This window comes from Lagenorhynchus albirostris, chromosome 7 (genome assembly GCF_949774975.1).
Source record: "Lagenorhynchus albirostris chromosome 7, mLagAlb1.1, whole genome shotgun sequence".
Taxonomy (NCBI): Eukaryota; Metazoa; Chordata; class Mammalia; order Artiodactyla; family Delphinidae; genus Lagenorhynchus; species Lagenorhynchus albirostris.
The window spans coordinates 35214758-35223968 of record NC_083101.1 but is presented as its reverse complement, the minus strand read 5'-3'; the positions used below and the strand labels follow the sequence as shown (position 1 = coordinate 35223968).

At 45.3% G+C, this 9211-nt stretch overlaps 1 long non-coding RNA gene across 1 annotated transcript; it reads right to left on the bottom strand.

Annotated features, from left to right (window-relative positions):
• Positions 1-687: 687 nt before the first annotated feature.
• On the bottom strand, positions 688-2530 carry LOC132522842 (uncharacterized). Its single transcript, XR_009541351.1, has 3 exons — positions 2373-2530; positions 1945-2107; positions 688-1659 (listed from the first exon to the last, which is right to left on the bottom strand). It is a non-coding gene; the product is annotated as an uncharacterized LOC132522842 (long non-coding RNA).
• Positions 2531-9211: the final 6681 nt, after the last annotated feature.

The following is a 9211-nucleotide window of genomic DNA, read 5'->3' as shown; positions in this document are numbered from 1 at the left end:
GCTCTAGTAGGAATAGTTGTAGGAAACTTGAATGTCATAAATTTTTTAATGTGCTGTTACTTCTAGTATTTGTACTTATTGAGAAGGCTCTGTTGTTGATTTTTTTCAGTAGGGCTATCTTTATAAGGCTTGGGCTTTGGCAAGTCAGCACCATTGGTTTCAGTCATTCAACCAATATTTACTGAACATCTCTTAAACACCGAAGAGTCGCAGTGACTCAGACAACCATGGTCATTGCTGACATGGAGCTTATAGTCTAGCAGGGGACATATATATACATAGTTCTGAGAGAGAAAAACTATAGATATATGGAAGCACCCAACCCAGAGTTGGAGGTCAGAGAAAACTTAACAAGTAGGATATAAACTAAGACCTAAAAATCAACTTGGGTAGACCAGTGGTTGCCTAGGGCTGGGAAGGGATTGTTGAGGGGAAAATGGGGGTGACCTGAATATACCAAAACTACTGACTTGTACACTTCAAGTGGGTGAATTTTATGGTATGTGAATTATATCTCAATAAAGCTGTTAAAAAAAAAATCAATCAGACAAGCCAGGAGTGGGAAGAGGGTACCTGGCAATGAAATGGCACGTGCAAAGGTTCAGCCACAAGAGCAAACATGGGAGAGGTTTGGTAGGGCTGGACTCCCTGGGAGGTAGAGAGCAGTGAGACAGAGGAAAGCAAACAGGCGGGAGTGCTGAGTGGGACCTGAACAGGTAGGGCTTTGAAGGTCTATAAAAATTACGAATCTATAAAAACAGCAGCTACCATTTATGGACTCCTTATCATACGCCAGGCACTGTTCTAAGCCGCTTGCGTGCATTAACTAATCCTGACAACAGTCTTGTAAGGGAGGTACTATTGTTATCTGCATTTTACCAGTGGGGAAACTGAGGCACCAAGTGGTAACTTGCCCATAGTCACAGACCTAGTAAGTGACAGAGCTGCAGTATGAGCCCAGGAGGGCTGACTCCAGAGCTCACATGATAGATCCTAGCAAATAATTCTGAAAGGTATGGGGTGACATAGAGTTTTATGCAGGGAAATGACAAGGGCATATTTACATCTTAAAGAGATTGCTCTGTGGTCTGGAAAATGGATTGGAAGGAGAGCAACACTGAAGAAGGGAGACCACGTGCGTGTGATCCACATAGGAGAGCATGCTAGCCTGAGCATGCGCGATGGTGGTGGGGATGGAAAGAGGCAGAGACTTGAGAGGTAGTTAGGAGGTCACATTAACAGGAGTTGTAGAGTGGCTGGATTTGGAGAGAGGGTACAGAGACTCTCAGATGGATGCCAGGGTTCTGGGCTTGGGAAGCTGGGGTAGTGGGGGGTTTAATGGTGCCCATGATGTCCATGCCACAGAGGTGCCCCAGTGTGGGCGGGTTAGTGTCTGTCACATGGGAGTAGTTTAGACCTCTGACCTCTCTGCCAGCGAGAATCATGGAATCAGAGGTGGCAGGTGCCTTGGAATCCTCCTAGATCTAGAGGTGGAAATGGAGGTCCTGGAAGGAGAAGGGGCTTGCTGAAGGTCACATGGGGGCAGCATGGGGGCAGAATGAGGTGTGTCCCTGCTGACGCTCAGGCTGGTTGCATTCGCTTGCCACGTTGCCACTCCCCAGAGCTTTGCTTCTCTTCTCAGAAATCGTCTCTCTGATCCTAAAAAGAGGTATCATTGTGTGCAAACAATAATAATGGGAATTCAAATAAAAACGGAATAAATTTACAGCCCAAACCCATCACCCATCAGATCAAACTTGCTGTTTTATGTCTCCTGCCTGCATCTGCCCAGCATCACTTTTACAGCTGTACCCAGAGCACAGATATGACTTTGTAGCCCATGGTTTACACCTTACATTAAAACAGTTGCTTTTCCTGGAATGTTATACGGCTTCTGGTTAGCATTTCTTAAGGAATCAAGAAAGAGGATGTGCTGTAACTTACCCACTCTCTGTTGTCAGCTGTTTTGTTTTTCTTGTTTAGAGATAGTGTCTCACTGAGCATCTTGTTTGCATGGCCTTTTCCTTCTCCCCTCAGGAAAAACTCCCAGCCAGGATAGTCCCTCTGTCCTTTTAAAGTGGAGTGGCCCATGGTGCTTTGTGACCACCTAGAGGGGTGGGATAGGGAGGGCGGGAGGGAGGGAGACGCAAGAGGGAAGAGATATGGGGATATATGTACACGTATAACTGATTCACTTTGTTATAAAGCAGAAACTAACACACCATTGTAAAGCAATTATACTCCAATAAAGATGTTAACTAAATAAATAAAATAAAGTGGAGTGGCCCATACTGGGCCCTTTTCTATACTGAGGTCAGGGACAGAGGCAGAAAGCTTAATCAGGGCTGAGTTTCTGGGTTTCTGGGCCCTACCGTCTTCACTGATCTCTGGCTCGAGTTGGCATCTGTTCACAGTTGTCGGCACCGCTCCTAATGGCTGCCGTCTCCGAACAGCTGACCTGATTCCCTGAATCGTTTGCTGTAAACTGGGCAATTCTACAGGAGGGAGACGAGGTTTATGGGCAGAATGCTTAATCAAGGCTTAATTAAGACGGCCAGAGTGGCCTGTTGGCTTGAACCCTTGTACAGGGTCCTGATTGGCAGGCGGCACCTGGCATTCTTGGCTGTCTGACAGCTATCAGCTGTTCCCAAGCCCCATGCAGAAATGAGCAAGACACACACTGCCACTCTGGTTGGTAGGAGCCCTTTTGTAGACTCCCTGGAGCGTTTTAGACATCCCTTTCTCATGGGCCCCAGGCTCTGCCTCACATTGTTATGTGAGTTGTTTATCTAGGTGTCTTATCCTCTCCATAACACAGTGCACTCTCCAAGGGCAGGGGCTGTGTCTGGCTAACCTCAACCTCCTCTACCACACCCAGCACTGGGCCCAGCAGAAAAGAGGGTGCTAGATATGAATTGAATGAAAAGCATTGATTTTTGGACCAAATCCCTTGGCTTGAGATGGTTGCAGAGACTAGACTTGAGAAATGCAGAGACATGGGGGCCCACAAGCCCCCAGTGCCAAGTCTGTGGGAAGGGTGAAGACTTTTAAAGAAGACCTCAAGATCTCTCTGGCCAGGACAGAGCCTGATGTAACAGGTCATGCGGCAGGCATGTCTTAGGCCCAGCTTTGGAAGCCATTCTTAGTTTTTTGTGCTATAGTTGTGGTTGTTATTGTTTTTTTTTTAGCTTGATAGATTTGGAATCCTGCCTTGCTTCCCCAGACCCAGACACATAGAGTCACATCTCAGTCCACCAGGCTGGCAAGCTGCTTCATTTGAGCCACTCTGGGAGTCTTCAGTCTGAACTTCCCAAGTACTCTAATTGCTGTGAGTTTTGTTTTTGGTGCCTGTGGTTCCAAACGTGCCCAGAGGATATTGAAATGAGTTGGCATGTAATGACTTTTGATGACTCATTTGATAGTAAGAAAAACAAGTCTAGCCTTTGAGTCTACATTCCACAATTTTGTTAAATGATACCCAGATGGTTGTCAAGAGAATTTTTCTTCACAGGTTCAGAGCATTTGTAATAACCAACAAGTCTATGGAGAGGGAAAGAACTTCGTGTTGAATGTAAAGGGGGTACGAAAAGCTTCAGGATCTTATGACCTCTGAGATGGAAACACCCTGATGGGCTTCTGGTCCAGCACCTGGATGCTTTGTGCACCTGTGTAGCAGCAGGTAGCCCCAGGGAAAACGTATTATCATAAAGGTCCCAATCCCCAAGGCCCCTTTTCAGGGTGGATCTTTTGGCTGTCTTGACTGTATTTGAAATGGTTGGTCACATATTCTTTTGTGTGTGTATGGCAAAATACACAGAACATAACATTTACCTTTAAAAAATCATTTTAAAGTGCACAGTTCAGTGGCATTAAGTATATTCACAATGTTGTGCTACCATTACAACTATCTTGTTCCTGAATTTTTTCATCACCTCAAAAGGAAATCCTGTACCCATCAAACAAACATACCCTATTCCCTCCTCCCCCAAGCCCCTGTACTATATAATTAGATAATTATATTATCTAATTTACTGTGAGGTAGGTGAAGTCAGTCCACTTCACAGATGACAGGTTCAGGGAGGCTAAGGTACTTGTCCAAAGATGCACAAGTTAGTGAGAGTTGGGATTGGAACCCAGGTCATGTCCAGGCCTGTGCACTTGACATGAGAGGTCTCTGGGGAAGAGCCTTGAGCCCAGCAGCACTGTCAAAGCACAGAAGGAGAGGATGAGGATGTGACCACCACATGAGATCTCCATGCCCATGAGACGTTTTTGAAAACTGCAGAGGACGTTGCAAAGCACTCACAAACTTTGCTCATGTCTCTCCAGCAGATCACTACTTCCATTCTGCTCTGGATTACAATTAGATGTTTATAGCTCTGATTACCCCAGTGAATTACAAACTCCCTGAGGGTGAGAACTGTGCTCACTTGTCTCAGTGTCCCCCTCAGCCCCTGTACCTGGCACATTGCTGCTGATCAGTGAGTGTTTCCTGAGTGAATGTGTGGATGCTAGCCTTGACTCAGGACGAAAGGGAAACAGGAGCCAAGATGATGTCTGTCCGTGTATGTCACAGCTAAGGGCTTGACTAGAGATTTGACTTAGAGAATTGGAAAGAAAGAGAGGAACTCTGTGGCCTTCTGGAGATATGAATGGGAGAACCCATAAGGGGATCTCAAAAAGTGAACAAACTTTGGCCTGACCCCTGACTTCCAGCTCCACGACACTGATAATCTAATTCTCTTTTTTCTCCCTAGCACTTACCAGTTTTTAACATCCTTAATTAATTTCCTTTATTATGTTTGTCATTTCTTGTCTAGTGGGAGCCTCCATCAGAATATAAGCTTCATGAGGGTAGTCAGTTTTGTCTATTTTGCTACACTCCTCTTTCCCGAAGTCCCCTGACCTAAGCAAGCACTAATTCCTTTCTGTCACTCCAGATTTGCCTCTTCTGGACTTTCATATGCATGGGATCATATAACATATATGTCCTCGGTGACTGGCTCCTTTCACTTAGTACAATGTTTTCAAGGTACATCCATGCTTGACCCTTAAGTTTACTGGTAGGAAAATTGAAACTCAGAGAGGGAATGTACTTGACTTGGGTCATGTGTCCTGCTGATGGGGCTGACTGCAGGTGTTCTGTCTCCCTGAAGTGCTTCTGTTCCTGCCGAGGGTGGACCAAGAGGCTTGGCAGCTACAGCCAACTCAGCAATGTCCTTTTGCCATCCACCTTTGGGGCTTCCGACAGGGCCCCTTCAAGCATAGCCGTGGTGAGGTAAGGCCTTGCAGAGAGTGTTATTGTTGGTGGCAGCTTTTTCCCACGTTCTTTCCAGGGCTTACTGTCCATCTGATAAAGTAGATGACTTGTGTGACCAGTTTCCAGTCTCCTGGGTCCTGGGGCCCTTAGATCTATAGCAAGAGAAAGGCACAGCCTGGGGCCCCATCTTGCTGACTGTTCCTGCTGCCACCCTGTCGCTCCCAGAGGGCCATGCAGAGGCCATCTGCACTGACCTAGATAAGAGGCTATGCCCTTTCTGAGAGACGTCTAATCCTGTTAGGCAGATGTGAAATCTGGGTGACATGGTGATGCCTTGAACCCATGTTTTCCAAAGGCTTGTTTTTGTACCACATGGAACCCAAGATGGTTTTAGGTGATACAGGAACAAACATTTTTCTTTAAATAGTTGTATATTTACTTTAATGTGTGTCAGGAAGAAACCCATATCTAGCATGATCAGACCTGTGATTTGATGAATATTATCGTTTAGGCTGAAGGTAAAGTAGGAGGCGCTGTACTATAGCATCTTTTTATGCAGACTGTGCATGTTACAGGTGTGGTAGTCTGGCAGTTGCTGACATGGTCCCCCTGCCTTTCACACTTTCTCAGACCTGTCATTTTTCTGATAAAGCATTATCTTAATCCGAATTCCTTTTAGAAATTTTTATTTATTTATTTATTTTGGCTGCACCGGGTCTTAGTTGTGGCACGCGGGATCTTTGTTGCGGCATGCGGACTCCTTAGTTGTGGCATGCATGTGGGATCTAGTTCCCCGACCAGGGATCGAACCCGGCCCCCTGCGTTGGGAGTGCAGAGCCTTACCCACTGGCCCACCAGGGAAGTCTCCTCCTTTTAGAAAATTAATGCAGGTGTGAGAAGCAGCCCATTCTCTCACACTGAGCTATGATCACTGTATTGAACCAAGGCAACATCAAATGTTGACATAGAAACATAAATATGCGTTTCCCTAAAATATTTGCAAATAACTTTTTCTTTTGGCCTAGAACTTCAATAATTGAAACTGCTTATTGTTCTAGTGTTCTGAGCTTACCGTAGCATTTCAGACATCTATAACCTGCATTATTAATTTAACAAATGTTGGTTGAGCTCAAGGCATTCTGCCGGACCCTGCAGGGATTGTGAAGAAATAGGGTGCCTTTCTCCTGCTCTTAAGGAGTTCACTAACTAGGGGGCAAAAAACAAGATCTGAATCCATATGAAGTTAGGAAACACAAGACAAGAGCATAGACAAGGAAGTCAGGGGCTGAATGGAGGGTAAGACACAACACAATAACTCTGCGATTGGGGAACCACGTGGTTCATGGTAGACTGGTAGGCAGGAACCCACCCTGGATGTGGTGGAGCTGGAGCTGGGTTTTGAAGATTAGATAGGATTTGAGTAAGTCTCAGAAAGTGAGGATATCATGAACAAATGTACAGGAGTGGCCACCTAGGGCTTTTTTGAGGGACAGACAAGCATTGGAACAGAAATAACATGATAGGAGGAAGATGGGGCCTTGGGTCCCCTTGGCCACTTGGAGGAAGTTTTTTTTTAATAATTTTTTAGAAATAAACTATTTATTTTTTGGCTGCATATAGAAAGGCTGCGCGCAGCTTTCTCTAGTTGAGGCAAGTGGGGGCTACTCTTTGCTGCGGTGCGCGGGCTTCTCATTGCGGTGGCTTCTCTTGTTGCGGAGCTTGGGCTCTAGGTGCGTGGGCTTCAGTAGTTGTGGCTTGCGACCTCTAGAGCACAGGCTCAGTAGTTGTGGCACATGGGCTTAGTTGCTGTGCGACATGTGGGATCTTCCTGGACCAGGGCTTGAACCCGTGTCCCCTGCATTGGCAGGCGGATTCTTAACCACTGTGCCACCAGGGAAGCCCCGAAGGACGTTCTTTAACCTCTAGAATACTCAGCTTCCTGGTCCTCAAAATGCAGTTATGGATTCCCACCATGCAGGACAGTCATGAGAAGTAAATAACATGCTATCAGTTATACATATGTTAGTTCCCTTCCTTTTCCAAACTTGTCAGGTGAGAAATTGAGTTGGACATCTGGGCAGAGGTTGGATATTAGAGATGGGAAGCACTGGAGGACATAAGAAGGGAACTGATGAGACGATACAATTTTAGAATTGGCAGATTCTTAGAGAAATTCAATGTTTAAGATAAAAGAGATAACCAGAGGTTTGGAGACTTGTACAATTCCAGGCTTAATTAGAGTCAAAGTCAGGAAGAGAATCCAGGTCTCCTGACTTTCAGCTCAGTGGTATTTTCAGATTCCTTAGCTTTGGAACTTCCCGGGTGGTCCAGTGGTAAAGAATCTGCCTTCAATGCAAGGGACACGGGTTCGATTCCTGGTCAGGGAACTAAGATCCCACATGCCGCGGGGCTACTGAGCTCACGCACCTCAACGAGAGAGCCTGCATGCCACAAACTACAGAGCCCACATGCCCTGGAGCCTGTGTGCCACAACTAGAGAGAAACCTGAGTGCCTCAACAAAGATCCTGTGTGCCGCAACTAAGACCGGAAGCAGCCAAAAAAATAAAATAAATAATTATAAATAAATAAATATTAAAAAAAAATTCCCTAGCTTTTATCTAGAGAGGTGTTAGAAATGCAAATTCTTGGGCCCTACTCTAGACCTACTGAATTAGAAACTCTGGGGCCCCAGCAATTTGTGTTTTAACCGGCCCTCCAGATGCTTCTAATGCTTTTAGGGAACCAGTGTTCTGGGTTTTACTAAGAAAGAATGGGGGGAAGGATATGAGGAAAAACGGGTTCCTTATTGGAGTTGGATATTACTTACCACCAAGGGAAAGGGGGCAGAAGGGTTAAGCTAGGTGCCAGAGAGAAACTTTTTTTAAAAATTGAGTCATAATTCACATACCATAAAATTCACTCTTTTCAATTATTTTATTGAATTAAAAATATTTTATATTATTTTCAATTTTCAATTCACTCTTTCAATTATTTATGTTAGTTTTTAATATATTCACAAGGTTATACAACCATCACCACTGTCTAATTCCAGAACATTTATCACCCCCAAAATACACCCCTTACCCATTAGCAGTCAATCCTCATTTCCCCTTTCCCACAGGCCCTGGCAACCACTAATCAATGTTCTGTCCCTATGGATTTGTCCATTTCACACATTTCGTATAAATGGAATCATACAATGTGTGGCCTTTTGTGTCTGGCTGCTTCTCCTTTGTGTAATGTTTTCAAGGTTTATCCATGCTGTAGCACGTATCAGGACTTCATTCCTTTTTATGGCAGAGATGAACTTCTTATACTTCAAACTTTTGTCTCAGATTTGGTCATACAGCTGACATTTACACTACCTCAGAAAAAGAGGTTTCTCATGGGCACATTTGCATAGAACTTTATAGTTTTCAAAGAATTGTCACGATATAATGGAATGTAAACCTTTCACCAACCCTGGAACCCAGCTGGGCAGGGATCATGGTAATTGTTCTTACAGATGAGAAAACAAGCCAGAGAGGGAAGTGTTGGTGCTCGACCAGTGTACTGCTGTGCCCGCTCACTGAAGTGCAAGTAGGAATTTGGTGGGTGACAGGCAGGGCATATGGACTAGGCAGAGGAAACAGCATCTACAGAGGCATGACCGTGTGAGAAATCAGGGCCTGTTTGGGGAACAGTGGATAATTCAGAGCTGATGGTGTGTGCAGTGTGAGGGAGATGAGACAGACAGGTAGGCAGGGGCCAGATCACAGAAGGCTTTGACTGCTGCTCCAAGGCTGGAAGGGAGATGAGACAGACAGGTAGGCAGGGGCCAGATCACAGAAGGCTTTGACTGCTGCTCCAAGGCTGGAAGGGAGGCAGTGGGAGGGAGTGGTTGAGTCTAGCTCCAGAGACAAGCAAGCTAATCTGATTGGAATTCCAGTTCTGCCACTTTCTTGCTATGT